The sequence below is a fragment of the Manis javanica genome, chromosome 7 (assembly GCF_040802235.1).
Source record: "Manis javanica isolate MJ-LG chromosome 7, MJ_LKY, whole genome shotgun sequence".
Lineage (NCBI taxonomy): Eukaryota > Metazoa > Chordata > Mammalia > Pholidota > Manidae > Manis > Manis javanica.
Window position 1 is genome coordinate 52034982 of NC_133162.1, and position 18201 is coordinate 52053182.

Below are 18201 nucleotides of genomic sequence, written 5' to 3' on the forward strand. Positions count from 1 at the left end.
ATGGAGTATTATCCAACCATAACAATGAATGAAGTATTGATACATGCTACAATGTGGATAAACCACAAAAACATTATGCTAAGAAGCTAGACACAAAAGGTCACCTATTGTATGACTCCATTTATATGAAATATCCAGAAAAGCTAAATCCATAGAGACAGACAGCAGACTGGTGGTTGCCAGGAGCTGAGGGGAGGCAGGGTGATAAGTAACTAGTTAATGGGTATGGGGTTTATTTGGGTGCAATGAAAATGTTTTAAATTGATAAAGGTGGGGATTTCACAATATTGTGAATGTACTAAATGCCACCAAATTGTACACCTGAAAATGGTTAATTTTGTTATTTGAATTTTACTCAATAAATTTAAAAAGGAGAGACAGGAAATATTAACAATTACAATAATACCATAGGTTGCAAACAACAGAGCCCTAGTTTGTACAATGGCCTTCAAAATATGGAAATATTCAGAGTAAACTAGAGTTTGGACAGAAGAGGGAGCAAGAAACACACATACAGGATTTACATTTAAAAAAAGATTAAGAAAATACACTGATTTTTTTTTTCCAGGATCATTTCACCACTCTTCTCCTTGGATGAATTACTTATTCTCTTCTGAATTCAGAAGAGAATAAAAAATACACATAAATTCTTCAATCAAGAAAGAAATACTGAAGACTCACAGAATTTACAGCATGAAGGGGTGACCTGAGAGATCATCCAGTCCAACCACATTTAGTTTGCAAATGGGAAACCAAGACTCAGAGAGACTAAATGCCTTTCCCAAGGTCACACAAATGCCATTCCCACAGGACTGGGGCTAGCAGAAGTCCAGGGTTGGTTTAGGTTTGTGCTTTCCACAATACAAACTCCAACTGTGTTCTCTTTGGTTTTTATTTTTTTCTCTTGAATCACACACCTAAAATGTTTCCAGGCCTGTAGAAATCAATTTCAACCACCTCCTCCTCAGCTTTTTAACATTCACGTCCAAGGAAAATCAGGTTAAAATTAACCTCCTTAAGCTTTTTTTTTTTTTTCCTCCCTGCTGCTTGAAGGTTCACCGCCATCATGAACAACATAGTAACTATCCAGACCAGGAAGTTCATGACCAATACACTACTGCAGCAGAAACAGATGGTCATTGATGTCCTTCACCCTGGGAAGGCAACCAACCGTACCTAAGACAGAAATTTGGGAAAAACTAGCCAAAACATACAAGACCACACCAGATGTCATCTTTGTATTTGGATTCAGAACCCATTTTGGTGGTGGCAAGACCATTGGCTTTGGCATGATCTTTGATTCTTTCGATTCTGCAAAGAAAAATGAACCCAAACATAGACTTGCAAGATATGGATTGTATGAGAAGAAAAAGACCTCAAGAAAACAACAAAAGGAACATAAGAACAGAATGAGAAAGTAGGGGGACTACAAAGGCCAAGCTGATGCTGGCAAAAAGTGAGCTGGAGACAAGACAACAGAAGGAGTAAAGATTCTGCAGTGACTTTATCCGTGGCGATTGTGCAGATTTTTCATGAGGATTAATAAATCTGAGAACTAAAAAAAAAAAATTAACATCCTTAAGTGGAAAAGCCCCAAATATGTAGCCTAGCATGTGTAAGAAGTCAGCAGAATAAGCCTCCCTTTGTTCCTGAGGAGAGAATGGGTGATTAAGAGACTGTATGTATGTGCAACATACATGTCAACTAGGATTACCACATCCTTTGAGAGTCAAACCAAAGAGCCTAAACTCCCATCCCAGATGCTGTCTTCCAGATCATTCCTTCCAGCCCTCTCCTTCCATGCTAGAGGACGGATTAAGCAATTTTCCCAAACAAAGACCATTCTCTCCTAAGGCCAGCTGTCCAAATAACGCATTTTTTTCTCAACTGCATATATATCTTGGAACTTCTTTTCAACTTGCCGGAGCGTTCCCTTCCTTCCCTCCTCCCTACATCAGTTACAAGGATGGATCACTTCCCTGTGGGGCCTCTCAAAAAGCAGACTGTACAGTAGACACTCTACATATATTTCAACTGTAGGTTATAATGGAAGTAAGTAGCAATTGCAGCCAGAACTAAACCCAAAAGCTTCCAACTCCAAGAGGGCTACCACAACCTGAGTGCCAGCAACTAACACATCATTATTTAATTTTGCTAAAAGGGCCCATTTGTCTTCATTAAATTTTCAAACTTGTAGTTCCTGATATACAATTTTTTATTACATATACATTTATGTCTGTGTTTTAGTCATTAGGAGAACCTAATATAGCACAATATCATACCAGAAAGGCCTCTCTCCCCTAATTATTAGTTTTGAATAAAACTGGGATTAAGAGTGCAGGCTCTAGAGTAAAAATATTCATGTTCAGACTTTAACATCAGTTATTATCTATGTGGTCTAAGGCACTGTATTTAACTTTCCTTTTTCCTCACTTTGCTCATCTATAAAATAAACATAACCTAATGATAATAAGCACATACTTCTAAAACCACTAGGGAAAAAAAATAAAGCATTTGAAGTACATATATGAGCTCCTGGAATATTCTAAGAGTTCAATAAATGTTATCTATTGTTGTCCTTCCCCAAAAGGGACCTGTTAGTCACTCTTCAATCATGGAGAAGAACCTGTCCAGTAGTCAGTGGTGGACCACTGTTAATATTTTTGGGCAACTGCTCTTCAGAAGAAGTTCATGCCCTTTCTGTTCTGAACCTCCATAGGCTCAAAAAAGGATTCATGAGTTGAAACAGCCTGATCCAGAACCCTATCCAGACCATATCTAACATCCTATCCCTACCTAACATCCCAGAAACCCTCTGCTTGTGTATCTCTACCAACAGGAAACTCACCCTTTCCCCAGACTGTGCATGTCATTTTTGGATAGCCCATGGCTTCCATACCCACTGGTTCTACCTCTGCCTGTGAGGCCACCCAGCAGAAGTTTTCCTCCCCCTCTTAACATATGCTTAGTCCTTCAGACATGTACAGACACTATCATGTTTCTAGATTGAATATCCCCACATTCCAAGACTGTTACCCTGGGGGCCTGATTTAAGGTCCCATCCACAGGAACTCTTCCTTCAAAACTACCCAGTACCCTGGCACAAGAAAAGAGCTACAGACCAGTGGAACAGATTAGAGACTCCAAACATTAACCCAAACATATATGGCCAATTGATATACGATAAAGGAGCCATGGACATACAATGGGGAAATTACAGTCTCCTCGACAGATGGTGCTGGCAAAACTGGACAGCTACATGTAAGAGAATGAAACAGGATTATCGTCTAACCCTATACACAAAAGTAAATTCGAAATGGATCAAAGACCTGAATATAAGTCATGAAACTATAAAACTCTTAGAAAAAAACATAGGCAAAAATCTCATGGCCATAAACATGGGCGACTTCTTCATGAACATATCTCCCAGGCAAGGAAAACAAAAGCAAAAATGAACAAGTGGGACTACATCAAGCTAAAAAGCTTCTGTACAACAAAGAACACCATCAATAGAACAAAAAGGTATCCTACAGTATGGGAGAATATATTCATAAATGACAGATGCGATAAAGGGTTGACATCCAAAATATATAAAGAGCTCACACACCTCAACAAACAAAAAGCAAATAATCCAATTAAAAAATGGGCAGAGGAGCTGAACAGACAGTTCTCCAAAGAAGAAATTCAGATGGCCAACAGACACATGAAAAGATGTTCCGCATCACTTGTCATCAGATAAATGAAAATTAAAACCACAATGAGATATCACCTCACACCAGTAAGGATCACCATCATAGAAAAGACAAACAACAAATGTTGGCAAGGTTGTGGAGAAAGGGGAACCCTCCTACACTGTTGGTGGGAATGTAAATTAGTTCAACCATTGTGGCAAGCAGTATGGAGGTTCCTCAAAATGCTCAAAATAGAAATACCATTTGACCCAGGAACTCTACTTCTAGGAATTTACCCTAAGAATACAGCACTCCAGTTTGAAAAAGACAGATGCACCCCTATGTTTATCGCTGCACTATTTACAATAGCCAAGATATGGAAGCAACCTAAGTGTCCATCAGTATATGAATGGATAAAGAAGATGTGGTACATATACACAATGGAATATTATTCAGCCATAAGAAAAAAACAGATCCTCCCATTTGCAACAACATGGATGGAGCTAGAGGGTATTATGCTCAGTGAAATAAGCCAGGCAGAGAAAGACAAGTACCAAATGATTTCACTCATATGTGGAGTATAAGAACAAAGGAAAACTGAAGGAACAAAACAGCAGCGGAATCACAGAACCCAAGAAAGGACTAACAGTTACCAAAAGGAAAAGGACTGGGGAGGATGGGTGGGAAGGGAGGGATAAGGGTGGGGAAAAAGAAAGGGGGCATTACGATTAGCATGTATAGTATGTGGGGGGCACGGGGAGGGCTGTGTAACACAGAGAAGACAAGTAGTGATTTTACAGCATCTTACTACACTGATGGACAGTGACTGTGAAGGGGTATGTGGGGGGTACTTGGTGAAGGGGAGAGACTAGCAAACATAAAGTTCTTTATGTAACTGTAGATTAATGACACTAAAATAAAAATAAAAAACTACCCAGTACCCAGAAGGGAATCTCTCCAGCTCTGAGGAAAGGACAGCTTGGGGAGAGGAATGTACAAATAACAAAAGGAGCAGGTCGTTTCTTCATTCTTCTGCTCACTACTCCCCATCCCTGTCAATCTATGCTTTTGAGACTCTTCAGAGACATGGCATTGGCTTTTTTCAAACATTGCCTGAGTTGGACGAAATGTCAGTGATATTTCAATGGTGCCCTAATTAAGTAATTTGTGCTTTCCATGTAATGTTAGGAAAGCAGGGGAGGAATAGAGCATTCAGTGAGTATTGTGCGTCAAGCTCCATGCTGCCTACTTTCCATATATTACTACATTTAAATAAACAACAAACTTAAGTGGCATTATAATAATATTCCCTATTTTAAAGGTGAGGAAACTGAGACTCAGGTGAGCAGCTCACCTTCAATCACAGAGTAGCTGAGCCAGCATATGAACTCAGGCTATCCCACATAAAATGCCTGTACTTCCCTCTGTACCAGACATGTTTGCAAGAGTCCAACACAATGTGCTCAAAGACTCAGCTACTGCATAAACTATCCACTCACACTGAGCCTACTATCATGCCATTTGGCTTTGACTGTGCTCTACCAAGCTTCCATAGTAATAAAGTAACTCCCAGACCAGGGCTCAGCAAAGTAGCCTATGGGCTAAAACTCACTGCTATTTTTGTAAATCAAGTTTTATTAGAACACAGCCATGCCCATTTGTTTTCATATTGTCTATGGCTGTTTACACACTGCAATGGCACAGTTGAGTAATTGCAAGAGAGATGGTATGGTTTGCAAAATCTAAGGTATCTAGTAGGTAGCCCTTTGCAAAAACAGCTGGTCAACCCTTAGACAATGTGCTGACAAATATATCTCATTACCCCAATCCTAACACCACCATGTGAAAGGAACAGTGGAATCACAATCTTTTGAAATATTTATCTTAATGGATATTCCTTAAATACATGCTTATGTGTTGATATTTTTTCATTAACCACAATCCACTTTTCTTGACTAGGTTATACCACTTCAGAATTGCTATAACACCTGTTTCAATCTCCACATTCATGTGTTAATTCCTTAGCTGCCATAAGAGTTCCCATGTAAACACTGGTTTCCATGTTCCCAGCAGGCAGCAATGTTACCTTTCCCACTCTGTGCCACTTTGGTAGAATTTTCAGTCAAAATTCCCCACCTTCCTACAACCAAAAACAGTCTTGAGATACAAACAATCCATCAGGTCCTCTTACCCAACAATTTCACATCTTGCATATTATGACTCATGGACAGAAACTTAATGATATTTGCTTTGTACCTGCAGCAGTAACCTTCCAAGACCCTTGATTACTGCTGCTCTGCAAACCATCCTTCCCAAGCCTGGTTCTTCAGCTTTTCCTTTAGCTCTGTAAATTTTTTTCTTGTTAAGTTAAGTTGGCCCAGATCAGTGTATGCCATTTAACCCCAGACTCAGCTAGCTGATGATACAGCAGTTCGTAAAACTGTAGGGAATGAGAATTTGTCTCTAAGGAATCTGATTTCTTTTGAATAAATTAAGATTAGGGGAGGAAGGTCTTGATTTAAAGTATAAAACCTTGGAAGTTTTTATTATTATTATTCAATGTTTAATGCAGAAACACATAAAATAAAGAGAATATCGGTGTTATTTCACAGATTTTTAAAATTAGTCCCAATGGTTAATACAAAAGTGAATTCCTGTTACGATATAATTCTACTTCTCTAGAACCAGTAACTGATTTACTTGTGGCAACACGGTATCCCTAGTATTGAGCATAATTAGATTACCTCCCATGGCTTCCACTTGGGGATATTTAACAGTTTGAGATGGCAAAGGCCCAGATGAAGTCTTTCTTTTAATGCCTCTATAATGTAACTGACAAGATAGCAACGCACAGCTCACCACTTCTGATTCCCGACACTCGGGGGAGCCCAGGAACCAGAATGGCCCAGGAGATCAATGAAAACCAACACGAAGACTCCAGGCCTCAGCAGTACACCCACAGCCTCTGGTCTCAATACTACAAGGTCTTTCAGACAGTGAGAAAACCATGAGTCCCAAGAAGAGAGGGACATGAAAAATATTCCTGTATGAATAGAACTGTAGTAGGAAACAAGGTTATTTAGCCTACCAACTATCTGACTAAAGAATGCCCTTCAGAAAAATGGATGTCACTAGAGATGTCCAGTTAAAATACCATCCATAATGGTCAATTCATTACCTCAGGCAGCTTGCTTCATTTTTATACAGCACTAATTCTTTAAAACCTCTAATAACTCTGCTTTGATGAAGCCACAGAAACCCCACTGGCTCCCTCTTCCCTATGGTCATCCTTCACATCTATCTTGATCACAGCTATATCCCACCTAAATCTTCTCAACTCCTAACCTAACACCCCAGATGCTCCAAATCATTTTTCACATGGCATGGGTTTGGTTTTCATTTCCCTACCTGCAGAGGTCAACCAGGTCCTGGCAGGGAAGAGAAGGCACACTCAAATTTAGTAACCTGAGGACAGTTTAATAAAGGAACCATTTATAAAAGTGGGAGCAGAATACAGGGAATCTAAAAGGGATTGTGCAATACCCCAAAGGTATTATCACTCTAGGCTTGAAGGAACAAGAAAAACAGCAGAACCTGGAGTCAGGGCAAGCTATGTAAAGAGGGTTAGTTGGCAGGAACTGTTGCCTTCAGTTATAGATGGGGCCACATAGAAAATGAGCTGGTGGAATAAATAACCTTTCCTCACTCTTCTTGAGTCTAGTCTGTCACAGCTTTCCATTGGCCAAATGCAACCATAAGCTTGACAGAAAGGGAGTCCATCAATGCATGCAATTTATACAGGTTAGACTACTGGGTACAGAGCAGGGTGGTGAGTAGATCTGAGGGGCAAATGGAAAATACCCAGCACAGAGGACATCTTACTATTCATCTTTCCAGCATGCATTCACTTTTATTCGGGTACTAGTACCCCACATTTTCTTTTACAGAACCACTACCCTCATCAATTTCCCACTATGCAATTAAGCCCGACTCCAGAAGTCACGTGACTCAGGACTCAGGCCTGCCCAATCAGAATCACAAACCCTCTGATCACAGTGATTGGCTCGGAGAAAAACATACAACTGAATAGGGACAATGAATTAGGTACAATGCGAAGCAATGTCTGTATTTCTGCAGAAGTAACATTTTCTCCTTTCCCCTGGATTAGAGGATGTTAGCCTGGAGCTACTGGAAACCATGCTGCCCCCCACGGGAAGACCTTTAATAAATGGAAAGCCAATTCAGAAGGCAGAGCCTGAGAGAGAAAGACTAGACCCTGATAACACTGTTTGAGTCCCTGGCTCCAACTGCGCCTGAAATCTATGCTGCCTATCCCAGCCTGAAATTTTCTTTTCTTTCTTAATGCGACAGATTTTTTTGTTTTTACATGAAGAACATTATGTTTACTAGGCTCTCCCCTACCCCAAGTCCCCCCCATAAACCCCATTACAGTCACTGTCCATCAGCATAGTAAGATGTTGTTGAATCTCTACTTGTCTTCTCTGTGTTGCAAAGCCCTCCCCTTTCCCCCACCCCCCACATTATACGTGCTAATCATAATACCCCCTATCTTCTTCCCTGCCCTTATCCCTCCTTACCCTCCCATTCTCCCCAGTCTCTTTCCCTTTGGTAACTGTTAGTTCCTTCTTGGGTTCTGTGATTCTGCTGCTGTTTTGTTCCTTCAGTTTTTCTTTTGTTCTTATACTCCACAGATGAGTGAAATCATTTGGTATTTGTCTTTCTCCGCTTGGCTTATTTCACTGAGCATGATACCCTCTAGCTCCATCCATGCTGTTGCAAATGGTACGATTTGTTTTCTTCTTATGGCTGAATAATATTCCATTGTATATATGTACCACATCTTCTTTATCCATTCATCTACTCATGGACACTTAGGTTGCTTCCATTTCTTGGCTATTGTAAATAGTGCAGCGATAAACATAGGAGTGCATCTGTCTTTTTCAAACTGGAGTGCTGTATTCTTAGGGTAAATTCCTAGAAGTGGAATTCCTAGGTCAAATGGTAAGTCTATTTTGAGCATTTTGAGGAACCTCCATATTGCTTTCCACAATGGTTGAACTAATTTACATTCCCACCAGCAGTGTAGGAGGGTTCCCCTTTCTCCACAACCTCACCAACATTTGTTGTTGTTTGTCTTTTGGATGGTAGCCATCCTTACTGGTGTGAGGTGATATCTCATTGTGGTTTTAATTTACATTTCTCTGATAACTAGCAATGTGGAGCATCTTTTCATGTGTTTCCTGACCATCTGAATTTCTTCCTTAGAGAACTGTCTGTTCAGCTCCTCTGTCCATTTTTTAATTCGATTATTTGCTTTTTGTTTGTTGAGGTGCGTGAGCTCTTTATATATTTTGGATGTCAAGCCTTTATCGGATCTGTCATTTACACATATATTCCCCCATACTGTAGGGTAACTTTTTGTTCTATTGATGGTGTCCTTTGCTATACAGAAGCTTTTCAGCTTGATATAGTCCCACTTGCTCATTTTTGCTTTTGTTTTCCTTGCCCAGGGAGATATATTCATGAAGAAGTCACTCATGTTTATGTCCAAGAGATTTTTGCCTATGTTTTTTTCGAAGAGTTTTATGGTTTCATGACTTACATTCAGGTCTTTGATCCATTTCGAATTTACTTTTGTGTATGGGGTTAGACAGTGATTCAGTTTCATTCTCTTACATTTGCTGTCCAGTTTTGCCAGCACCATCTGTTGAAGAGACTGTCATTTCCCCATTGTGTCCATGGCTCCTTTATTGAATATTAATTGACCATATATATTTGGATTAATGTCTGGAGTCTCTAATCTGTTCCACTGGTCTGTGGCTCTGTTCTTGTGCCAGTACCAAATTGTCTTGATTACTATGGCTTTATAGTAGAGCTTGAAGTTGGGGAGTGAGATCCCCACCACTTTATTCTTCTTCCTCAGGATTGCTTTGGCTATTCGGGGTCTTTGGTGGTTCCATATGAATTTTTGAACTATTTGTTCCAGTTCATTGAAGAATGTTGTTGGTAATTTGATAGGGATTGCATCAAATCTGTATATTGCTTTGGGCAGGATGGCCATTTTGACAATACTAATTCTTCCTAGCCAAGAGCATGGGATGAGTTTCCATTTGTTAGTGTCCTCTTTAATTTCTCTTGAGAGTATCTTATAGTTTTCAGGGTATAGGTCTTTCACATGTTTGGTTAGGTTTATTCCTAGGTATTTTATTCTTTTTGAAGCAATTGTGAATGGAATTGTTTTCCTGATTTCTGTTTCTATTGGCTCATTGTTAATGTATAGGAAAGCCACAGATTTCTGTGTGTTAATTTTGTATCCTGCAACTTTACTCTATTCCAATATCAGTTCTAGTAGTTTTGGAGTGGAGTCTTTAGGGTTTTTTATGTACAATATCATGTCACCTGCAAATAGTGACAGTTTAACTTCTTCTTTACCAATCTGGATTCCTTGTATTTCTTTGTATTGTCTAATTGCCGTGGCTATGACCTCCAGTACTATGTTAAATAACAGTGGGGAGAGTGGGCATCCCTGTCTTGTTCCCGATCTCAGAGGAAAAGCTTTCAGCTTCTCGCTGTTCAGTATGATGTTGGCTGTGGGTTTATCGTATATGGCCTTTATTATGTTGAGGTACTTGCCCTCTATACCCATTTTACTGAGAGTTTTTATCATGAATGGATGTTGAATTTTTGTCGAATGCTTTTTCAGCATCTATGGAGATGATCATGTGGTTTTTGTCTTTCTTTTTGTTGATGTGGTGGATGATGTTGATGGATTTTCAAATGTTGTACCATCGTTGCATCCCTGGGATGAATCCCACTTGGTTGTGGTGTATGATCCTTTTGATATATTTTTGAATTCGGTTTGCTAATATTTTATTGAGTATTTTTGCATCTACATTCATCAGGGATATTGGTCTGTAATTTTCTTTTTTGGTGGGGTCTTTGCCTGGTTTTGGTATTAGGGTGATGTTGGCTTCATAGAATGAGTTTGGGAGTATTCCCTCCTCTTCTATTTTTTTGAACACTTTAAGGAGAACGGGTATTATGTCTTCTCTGTGTATCTGATAAAATTCCAAGGTAAATCCGTCTGGCCCCGGGGTTTTGTTCTTGGGTAGTTTTTTGATTACCATTTCAATTTCTTTGCTCGTAATTGGTTTGTTTAGATTTTGTGTTTCTTTCTTGGTCAGTTTTGGAAGGTTGTATTTTTCTAAAAAGTTGTCCATTTCTTCTAGGTTTCACAACTTCTTAGCATATAGGTTTTCATAGTAGTCTCTAATAATTCTTTGTATTTCTGTTGGGTCTGTCATGATGTTTCCTTTCTCATTTCTGATTCTATTGATGTGTGTTGATTCTCTTTTTCTCTTAATAAGTCTGGCTAGAGGCTTATCTATTTTGCTTATTTTCCTCAGAGAACCAGCTCTTGGTTTCATTGATTTTTTTCTAATGTTTTATTCTTCTCAATTTTGTTTATTTCTTCTCTGATCTTTATTATGTCCCTCCTTCTGCTGACTTTAGGCCTCATTTGTTCTTCTTTTTCCAATTTTGATAATTGTGACATTAGACTATTCATTTGGGCTTTTCTTCCTTCTTTAAATATGCTTGGATTGCTATATACTTTCCTCTTAAGACTGCTTTCACTGCGTCCCACAGAAGTTGGGGCTTTGTGTTGTTGTTGTCATTTGTTTCCATATATTGATGGATCTCCATTTTAATTTGGTCATTGATCCATTGATAATTTAGAAGCGTGTTGTTAAGCCTCCATGTGTTTTTGAGCCTTTTTGCTTTCTTGGTACAATTTATTTCTAGTTTTATACCTTTGTGGTCTGAAAAGTTGGTTGGTAGAATTTCAATATTTTGGAATTTACTGAGGCTCTTTTTGTGGGCTAGTATGTGGTCTATTCTGGAGAATGTTCCATGTGCACTTGAGAAGAATGTGTATCCTGTTGCTTTTGGGTGTAGAGTTCTATAGATGTCTATTAGATCCATCTGTTCTAGTGCGTTGTTCAGTGCCTGTGTGTCCTTACTTATTTTCTGTCTGGTGGATCTGTCCTTTGGAGTGAATGGTGTGTTGAAGTGTCCTAAAATGAATGCATTGCAGTCTATTTCCTTTAGTTCTGTTAGTATTTGTTTCACATATGCTGGTGCTCCTGTGTTGGGTGCATATATATTTATAATGTTTATATCCTCTTGTTGGACTGAGCCCTTTATCATTATGTAATGTCCTTCTTTATCTCTTGTGACTTTCTTTGTTTTGAACTCTATTTTGCCTGATACTAGTACTGCAACACCTGCTTTTTTCTCCCTATTGTTTGCATGAAATATCTTTTTCCATCCCTTGACTTTTAGTCTGTGCATGTCTTTGGGTTTGAGGTGAGTCTCTTGTAAGCAACATATAGATGAGTCTTGTTTTTTTATCCATTCAGTGACTCTATGTCTTTTGATTGGTGCATTCAGTCCATTTACATTTAGGGTGATTATCGATAGGTATGTACTTATTGCCATTTCAGGCTTTACATTTGTGGTTACTAAAGGTTCCAGGTTACTTTCCTTACTATCTAAGAGTCTAACTTAACTCACTTAGTATGCTGTTACAAACACAATCTAAAGGTTCTTTTCTATTTCTCCTCCTTTTTCTTCCTCTTTCATTCTTTATATATTAGGTATCAAATTCTGTACTTTTTGTCTATCCCTTGATTGACTTTGAGGATAGTCAATTTAATTTTGCATTTGCTTCACAATCAGCTGCTCCACCCTCCCTACCGTGATTTTACTACCTCTGGTGACAGCTATCCAACCCTAAGTATACTTCCATCTATAGCAGTTCCTTCAAAATAGACTGCAGAGATGGTTGGTGGGAGGTAAACTCTCTCAGCTTTTGCTTATCTAGAAATTGTTTAATCCCTCCTTCAAATTTAAATGATAATCTTGCTGGATAAAGTAATCTTGGTTCCAGGCCCTTCTGCTTCATGGCATTTAATACATCATGCCACTCCCTTCTGGCCTGTAAGGTTTCTGCTGAGAAGTCTGATGCTAGTCTGATGGGCTTTCCTTTGTATGTGATCTTATTTCTGCCTCTGGCTGCTTTTAACAGTCTGTCCTTATCCTTGATCTTTCCCATTTTAATTACTATGTGTCTTGCTGTTGTCTTCCTTGGGTCCCTTGTGTGGGGGATCTGTGGATCTCCATGGCCTGACAGACTATGTCCTTCTGCAGATTGGGGAAGTTTTCAGCAACTACCTCCTCAAAGACACTTTCTATCCCTTTCTGTCTCTCTTCTTCTGTTATCCCTATAATGCGAATACTGTTCCGCTTGGATTGGTCACACAGTTCTCTCAATATTCTTTCATTTTTAGAGATCCTTTTTTCTCTCTGTGCCTCAGCTTCTTTGTATTCCTCTTCTCTAGTTTCTATTTCATTTATTGTCTCCTCCACCGTATCCAACCTGCTTTTAATACCTTCCATCATGTTCTTTAACAATTGGATCTCTGACCTGAATTCATTCCTGAGTTCTTGGATGTCTTTCCATACCTCCATTAGGACATTGATGATTTTTATTTTGAACTCCCTTTCAGGAAGAGTCATGAGGTCCATATCATTTAAATCTTTCTCGGGAGTTGTATTAACAATTTTACTCTGGACAAGGTTCATTTGGCGTTTCATGTTTGTATATGGCACCCTCTAGTGTTCAGAAGCTCTATTCTGGAGCTGCTCAGTCCCTGAAGCAACGTCGGGGATTGCAGGGGAGCAGTTCTGGTGCCTGAGGGTAGGAAAGAGCTGTTCCCCGCCTCCTGACTACTGTGCCTGTCTCCACTGCCTGAGCCAGTGGGCCGGTCACACAGGTATGTTTTTGTCCCAGAGCAGCCAGATATGGATCCCTGCTTTCCACAAGCAGCCGGAATCCCAGTCTTCCCAGGAACTCTGCCTGTATTAACTTTCCAACCCAGTAGTCATGCAAGTCTCATGAAAGCACCATGAAATGTAGGTTCGTGCTCCCAGAGCATATCTCCGGAGCTAGGTATTCAGAAGTCCCAAGCCTTCCACTCCCTCACTGCTCTGTTTGTCTTCCTCCCACCGGTGAGCTGGGTTGGGGGAGGGGCTCAGGGCCCGGAGCCACAGCTCTAGTACCTTACACCATTCTCTGAGATCTGCTCTTTTCTCCTGGTGTGTGCAGTCTGATGCCGTCCTCTTTCCTGTTGCTCTCTCAGGATTAGTTGCACCAATTAAATTTTCTAATTGTATCCAGTTTTAGGAGGAAGCCTCTGTCTCTCCTCTCATGCTGCCATCATTAATCCCTCTCCTCCCCAGCCTGAAATTTAAATGAAATTGAAAATACAAGATCCTATAGCATAAAGAGCACTGGTCAGACATAAGTTCAGATTCTGGTTCCATCACCTTCTAGCTGGACAACTTTAGGAAAACACTTAACTTTATGATGTTCAAGTTCCTTGACTTTAAAACAAGGAAGTCCTCCTGGACTTACTGTGGGCACTAAGCAAGATCACACATATAAAGAGCCCCAGTTACCGTAAGGCATTGTACAAATGTCACAAGTTCTTCATCAGGTCATCCTCACATTCAGGTGTACCACCCTCGGGACCTTGGTGACACAGTGTTCCATAGCCAGGAGTGCACAACATTACTTCCAAAGCTGAGTAATGACATACTGGATAGCAGCTGTCAAGAACAGTGGCAATCCCGACATTGCCAAATAGGAAAAAAAAAAAAAAAAGAAATTGACAAAATTGGCTTTATTTTAGAGACATACTGGAATCAGCACTGAGAAACAGAATAATGAGAAAAATTCTGCTGAATTAAAAATTATGTCTAAAACAGGACAGAGGGAGATCAGAAACAGGCAAAACTAAAGAAAACTGGCCCTTGCTCCAGGGCCCTGTGACTCAAGCTGCAAAAGTCCCAGCTGGGTTGCAACAGAGTCAAAATCAAAAACCAGGGAACAGACAATATGGAGTGCTTCCCCAAGGACAGAGAACTGTTGAAAGGAAAGCCCATACATTACAACCATGAAATACTGGAAAAGAATACAGGCAAAGAAGCCAGCAAGTGGGGCAGTAAACCCAGGCCACAAAAGAGAAAGATCTCGCAGCTGAAGCCAAACCTGATGGTGAGCAGGGAATCTGAAAACACGTCACTGAGCAGCTAAACTCCATGTGGAAATCTCAAAACTGGAATGGGAAAAATCCAAAACACAGCTAGGAAAATGGCTTACCACAGAGGCAAAAGAGAAAAACATATGTGCAAAATACTTCAATGTGCTTGTTGGCAGCTTTCGCCTCACAGATATGAATACCAGGTTTGATATTTTTTGCTGGTCCAGCAACTCAATTCTGCTGTAGACTAAAAATCAAACAGCAAAGGAAAAATTAAGTTGAATTTATAATCAGTATGCCAAATGCACTGTAGTTAACCAATGGGCTAAAAATGTAAAGGATTTGGTAAAATCTAAAGGAAAATTAAATCTTTTTGTCCAGCTGAAGAAAAAAACGCGTTGTTTATAAAGTGCTCAAAAGAAATGCATTTTAAAAATGATTTTCAGTATCTGCTATGACCAAAGGACTATGCTGAGGCTATACAAGCCAGGAGATTAAAGCAACACAGTCCTTTCTGTTGCACAGCTAACAATCCAGTTGGGAAGGAAAATCCCAGCAGATGAAAACAGACTGTAGAAGGGACTACTGCCGGTGAAGCAAATCAGGCTTAGAGCAATTGTTTGCTCAGCAAAAACCACACAGACAGACCTGTATTTCCTCTCTTATTTAAGTGGGCAGAGGAAGCAAATAAATCAACCAGAAAGGATGTTGCTACCTTCCTCTTCCTCCCCAGCACCCTTTCCCCAAATATCAAGTCTTGCCATTTTGAACTGCAGACTGCACCTTGAGTCCCTCCTCTTCCCTCAAACCCACTGGTATTACCCTCTTCTAGGTCACTGTCATCTCTTGCCTGCACTACCCTGTCTACCTGCTTATTCCCATTCTTTCTCCCTTATAATCAGTCGTCCACCCAGCATCCAGAGAAATGTTTTAAATGCAAACTAGATCAAAACTCTTGCCAAGACTAAGATGAAATATCAAATCCTCCAAGGATTTGTTCTGTCCTCTTTGTATGTTCTGGCCTCTAACCTCTCCTCTAGGCTCACTTCATGCCACTCTCTACCTCACTCACCATATTCCAACCTCAACAGCCTTCACTCAGTGCTGTGACTGCCCCACGCTCTTTACCACCAGAAGATTTTAGTATGTGCTGGTCTGTGTATGTGATGCTGTTCCCTCTCACTCTTCACCTAACTCTTTTTCAGCCATCAAATCTCTCAATTTAAAAGTCACTCTCTCAGAGAAGTCTTTCTGAGCACCCAAGAATAAATTAGGCCTTAGAGCACCGTATTTTTTTATCAGAGTTGGTCATTATATGTTTATTGTGTTTAATATCTGACTCCCAACAATACTAAAGAGTGGGTAACCCTGATGCTCACTCTGACTGTATGTCCACTCCTAGCATAGTTCCTGGCACCCCACAGGAAATCAGAAAATACTTGCTGAATGAAGGAATATACTCAGCACTAACATAATAGACCAAAGTAGAAATCATGTATTCTTTCTTCAAAGTGCTTTCAATTTAATACACAAAAAAATAGGAAGTAGAACAGATGAAAATCACATGTATAACAGATTATAAGGTAAGTGCCTCAATGAATAGGCAGTCAGTGTAATTTATAAAATAGATAACACTAAATAAAGAAAAGGTATTTTTTTAAGTCATTTCTATCTTCAGGAGAATCCCCATGGAGTCATTGGTAACCACAATTTTCTACAAAGGTAGAACCAATCAGGAGAATATAAATAAACAAAACCCACCTACCTGTCCATAAATAGAGACAGAAGAATCTCTGCTTATGAACCTAGGATTGCAACCAACAGAGAACCACCCATCCCAGCTGTGCTGGCTACCAGGGCAAATTCCAGATTTGTAGCACCTAAGCAGTGCAAAAATCTGGAAGAAGAAACTAACCCAAAAATTGGTTTCACCTGGAAATATAAAGATAGAAAGCATCACTCCCACACTTACACAAGGATCAAGGTAGACAAACTGAAAATTAACAACTTTTTTATGAAGCCATCAGAAAGCTGAGGTCACAGAGCCAACAACTAACCCAAAATCTGAGGAAAGGCAGGCATCCACCGGAAGAAACAGGACCTAGGCCTTTGCTTAGCTGGGACAGACATTGTCCCATACAGGCTTTTACAAAGAATTTGGCTAGAGATTTTTTTTACAAATTGCTAAAGGCCAAATGTAAGCTAGCTAAGGGCTTCAGTGATAGGAGAAGCTGGAAACTTCTGTACTGTGAAGACTTTCTGTACTATCTTCACAACTCTTCTGTAAGTCTATAATCATTTGAAACAAAAACTGGTTTGGAACTCATGCACACTATTGAATTTGGACAGAGGCAAACAACCATCCCCTGAAAGGCCTCCCATCCCAGGCATGTACAGGACTCTGAAAAGAAACAATGCCCACGCACAATCATGAGCAATCACAAAATAAGTCGGTCATCAGGGCGGTAGTACTGCATGGAGAATACACTGAATGACCCTATAACATCTTTCTGTGTTGATACATAGTAACCATACTAAAGGAGGTGAGGATTTAATAATGTGGATAACTGCTGAACCACTGTGTTGCACATTTGAAACCAGTATGATTGTATATCAATGATACTTCAATAAAAAAAAAGAAGAAACAATGCCCATGAAGATGAGCCCACTCAGAAAAAAATATAGAAAAAAATGGGAATTCTAGTGACTAGATCAGTCCACAGACCCAAAAAAGTAGAAGCTTTTACACCTGAAAACTATAATTACGTTTATTTTGCATTTCTAGAAATTATAATTGAGGTTCACGTCACACAAGTGAAAATAAATCCAGAAGGAAGGTAGGGGACTCATGGGAAACCAAAGGGGACATATGCTGGTAAATTCAAGTAAAAATTGACTATAAAATAATAAGGATGGGAGCAAGGCGTATTTGGGAACACTACTTTCCGAATTTTGCTGTGAACCTAAACCTACTCTAAAAAGGGTATTTTCTTAAATAAGTAACTTTTTTGCATTAAAAAATAAAATGGAATTAAAGTACGAAATAATGATAGCACAGAAGATGAAAAAGCTGCTCAAAGACAGGCAATGGAAGGAATATTTGAAAGAAGTTAAAGTATTCTAATACTCCTGCTCAATAGGCAGGCTGAAATATTGCTTTACTTGGGACTTTGCTTAAAAACATATCACTAAGTACTTACATTTTGAAAATCGAGTTCAGACAGCGACCTCAGATCCTCAGTCACGTCCTCCCACTGACACACGGAACCGTCAGCTACACATGGAACGATTTCCTCTGAGGAAAGCTAACCGTCTGACCCCAGCGCACCGCGGCCAGGGAGAGGAAGTCCTCGAGGGGGCGGCGGGAGAGGCTGAGGCGCACGCCGCCGGAGACCCCGCCCCTC

At 39.9% G+C, this 18201-nt stretch overlaps 1 long non-coding RNA gene across 2 annotated transcripts in view; it reads right to left on the reverse strand.

Moving 5' to 3' along the window:
* The window catches only part of LOC118969143 (uncharacterized), a 201759-nt gene extending 183632 nt beyond the window's left edge, over positions 1–18127 (reverse strand). For both annotated transcript variants that reach the window (XR_012133233.1, XR_005057048.2), the window contains exon 1: positions 17998–18127. This is a non-coding gene — a long non-coding RNA (uncharacterized lncRNA). The remainder of the gene's footprint in view (positions 1–17997) is intronic.
* Positions 18128–18201: the final 74 nt, after the last annotated feature.